This window comes from Chrysochloris asiatica, unplaced genomic scaffold, assembly GCF_000296735.1.
Source record: "Chrysochloris asiatica unplaced genomic scaffold, ChrAsi1.0 scaffold00011, whole genome shotgun sequence".
NCBI lineage: Eukaryota > Metazoa > Chordata > Mammalia > Afrosoricida > Chrysochloridae > Chrysochloris > Chrysochloris asiatica.
The window spans coordinates 34932371-34936226 of record NW_006408529.1 but is presented as its reverse complement, the minus strand read 5'-3'; positions in this window follow the sequence as shown (position 1 = coordinate 34936226).

Below are 3856 nucleotides of genomic sequence, written 5' to 3'. Positions count from 1 at the left end.
AGCAGGTGACATGAATGAGATTAGTCAATAGTTTCTGCATTTGGTTGGATCACGTTTCTTTGGAATAGGTACAATCCCAAATTTCTTGGCATAGATGGGTGAGCACCTATAATGCTGCATCAATTTGTTGGAACATTTCAATTTGTATTTTATCAATTCCCGGCAAAAAAAAATTTTTTTTTTTTTTTTGTCAATGCTCTCAGTGCAGCTTACAGTATAAAATAAGGGAATAAAATTAATGAGCTAGTGATATTAGGGTGCCAAGACTATTCACTGGGAAAGGACAGTATTTTTAATAAATGGTGTTAGAAAAACTGGATATCCATAGCGAAAGAATAAACTTAGACTGGACTCCTGGTGTGGGGCTGTAGGGTCAGCACTGGACTGTGAATCACAAGGCTAGCCTTTCAGACCCATCAACTGCTCCTTGGAAACCCTATACAGGATCGCTATGAGTAGTAACTGATTCAACGGCACTTAACAACATACCTTAAGCACATACTAAATCTAATATCTAAGGCTGTAAGACCTATAGGAAGAAAGTTCATGAGCTTAAATGTGGCAGTGAATTCCTAGATATACCAGAAGCATAAACAATAATAGGAAAAAAAGAAATCCCAAACTGGACTTTATCACCCCAAATTTAAAACTTTTGTGTATCAAAAGACTATCAGGAAAGGTGGAGAGTCAGAGACAAAGAGGAAGACCCCCAGTGAGATGGCTTGGCAAAATGGCAGCATCAATGGGCTCAAGTGTGGTAACAATTGTGAGGTTGGCCCAGTACCAGGCAGTTTCGTTCTGTTGTACATACGGTTGCTATGAGTTGGTACCAACTCGATGGCACCTAACAACAACAACAACAATGTAAATCATGAAGAGATTTTAAAAATATGAATTAAATAGTACAAAAGAAAAAAAATACTATAATGAAAGATTTTATGATTCAATTGTAATTGTTAACAGTATTAATTGTGATTGTCACAACTGTAATTATAGATGTGTAATTAAAAGGGGGGAGTAGTTAATCTTTTATGTCAGGAGAAGATGATCCCAAGACCATCAAGAAGGAAGAACATGAGTAGAGCGTGAGATCCTACCTAGGAAAGCGGCAACAGCAGAGACTGTGGCAGAGGGGGTGGCATGGAGAGATAGCACAGCTGAAGACTCTAGGCCCATGGACTGAGTAACACTGTGTGCCTTCAGGTAGGAGGCTGGCTTGAAGATCAAGCCCTTCCGGCATTTAAATGAATATATGCATTTTGTTTTGTACATGCCTGGTGGCTCATATTCATGGTTCTTATACTTTGTCTTGTATTACATACCACTGATTTGTAAGCAGAACTATGAAAGTAAAGATGAACAGACTTACTTTACAAATCAGTTCTTGGCCAGGAAACTACGCCAAGAATAGTATTAACAAAATTAACATTAATGACATATTTTATTAGCATTATGTCCTTGTTTTCTGAGAAGATGCCAACTATAAAATCCCAACTTAATAGAAACAAATGATCTATTTGATTATTTACCATACCGTGCTAAGTGCTCCTTGAGCATGGCAGTTTGTTGTACCATCTTGTGAGGATAAAATATGAGGAAAAGTGAGCTGTGCCAATTGATTAAGGCTAACATATACTATGAAGCTGCTTCAAACCTGAGACCCTGGGTTACAATAACCAAGGCCCTCAATGCAGCTTTCCCAGTTGCTGATTCACAGTGACATGTGTCCAAGTTGAACTGTGCTCTGTAGGGTTTCCGATGACTGAGTTTTCAGAAGGAGATACCAGGCCTTTCTACTGCAATCAAGGCTAAGGGTTTCCAAAAACAGTTCCTCAAAATGTGCTGCCCAAGAAATACTCACTCTTTTATATGAATAAAACTTAGTTTTCCCATAAGGATCCCTGGAGACACTGTGATGTAATCGTTGGGATGCTAACCAAAATGTCTGTGGCTCAAACCTACCAGGTGCTCCTTGGGAGAAAGATGAGGTCTGCTGCCATAAAGGTTTTTTTTCTTAAACTTTTTCTTGTGAATTGAGTGAAGGTTTACAGACCAGATCATCAGCTTTACATTCAACAAATCATACGCTTCGTTTCATCTCATTGATTACAACCCCCTCCTGTAACAACAGCTAACCCACTTCCTCCCTATGGTTCCTGTTTGCAGTATTCCACCCACCTTCCTATCCCTTCTTAACTTTGTCCTTAGGGAAATGTTGCCCTTTTGATTTTGAATGATTGACCATTTCATTGTGAGCACACTAGTCTTGTTGTCCACCCCTAGAAACCTATCTACTGGCTGAAAATTGGGCCAGGAGGTGAGTTCCTTTCCATAACTAAAGGCTGGTCCAGGGCCATAGTCTCAGGTTCCTCGTTTTTTTTTCCGACCAGTAAACCAAGTCTTTTTTTTTTTTCTAATATTTTTGAGTTTTGTTCCACACTTTCTCCCATTTTATTCGAGACCCTTTCAGGGCGGTTGGTTAACAGTGGCTGGGCACTGTCTAATTCTTCTGGTCTCAGAGTCATGGAGACTGATGATGTTCCATGCTCCATTAGTCCATTGGATTGATTTCAGACCTCTTCAGTTCTTATCACTCTTCTCTTCTTTCTTCTGCACATGGAGAAAGCAATAGTTGCACCTTAGATGACCACTTGTGAGCTTTCAAGATACCAGATGCTACTTACCCGAGCTGGATGTAGAACATTGTCTTTGTGGATCATACTATGCCAATTGACCATAGTGTCTCCTGAGACTATCCGTAAAAACTTATGGTTTCACCCTACCCAGAGAAGTAGTGATGCCAGAGATGGAGGCAGAGATGATGATGTGGAGAGATGGAGCGGCTGGGGACTCTAGACCCAGAGAGGGAGAGGGGCTGTGTGCTGATGACCCGGGGGGCAGGCTCTCAGTGTTGGTTGGTTGATGATGCATAGAGGGGATTGTAACCATGGCAATGAAACGATATACAATAGGATGTATGTAAAGCTAACGTTCTCCCATGTAAACTATCACATAATTCACAATAAAACAAAACACACACACACACAAAACTTATGGTCTCAATAACCCTGTAGAGGGTCACTATGAGTTGGAAATGATCAGTTTGGTTATTTTTTTGGTTAATTTCTGCAGAAGATAAATCCAATCAAGCAGTTATAGTTGCCCCCCTCCCCTCACTGTCCCACACACTTTCTCAAATCTCTGTATCCTTTTATCTCTAGCTCCTTGCAGAATACTAAAAGATCATTAACCAAGTTGTTACTGTTTTATCTTCCATTTGCTTTCGTGCAAAACTCCAGCAATTTCTATTTTGTAACAGTGATAAAGATAACAAAGGTCACTAAGAAGACAAGAAGGAAAAGACCAAAATGGGTGCCAGAAGAGACTTGGAAACATGCTCTCCAGCACAGTGATGCTAAAGCAAATGGAAGAAGTGAGGAGCTAGAGAGCTGAACAAAAATTTTCAAAGGTCAGCTTAAGAAGACAAAGTCAAATATTTTAACAAAGTGTGCAAAGACATGGAGTTAGAAAACCAAAAAGGATGAACACATGGAGCATTTCTCAATTCTCTGAGGGTACTGAAGAAAAAACTTCAAACCTCGACATTTGTTATTGAAGGATTCTCTGGGGGAAATTATTGAATGATGCAGAAAACATCAAAAGAATATGGAAGGAATACACAGAGTCACTGTACTAAAAAGCAATGGCTGATGTTCAGCCATTTCAAGAGGTAGCATATGTTGAAGAGCCAATGATCCTGAAGGAAGAAGTCCAAGGTGCATTGAAGTCACTGGCAAAGATCAAGGCACCGGGAATTGATGGAACGCAAACTGATCTCTTTCAACAAAGTGAGGCG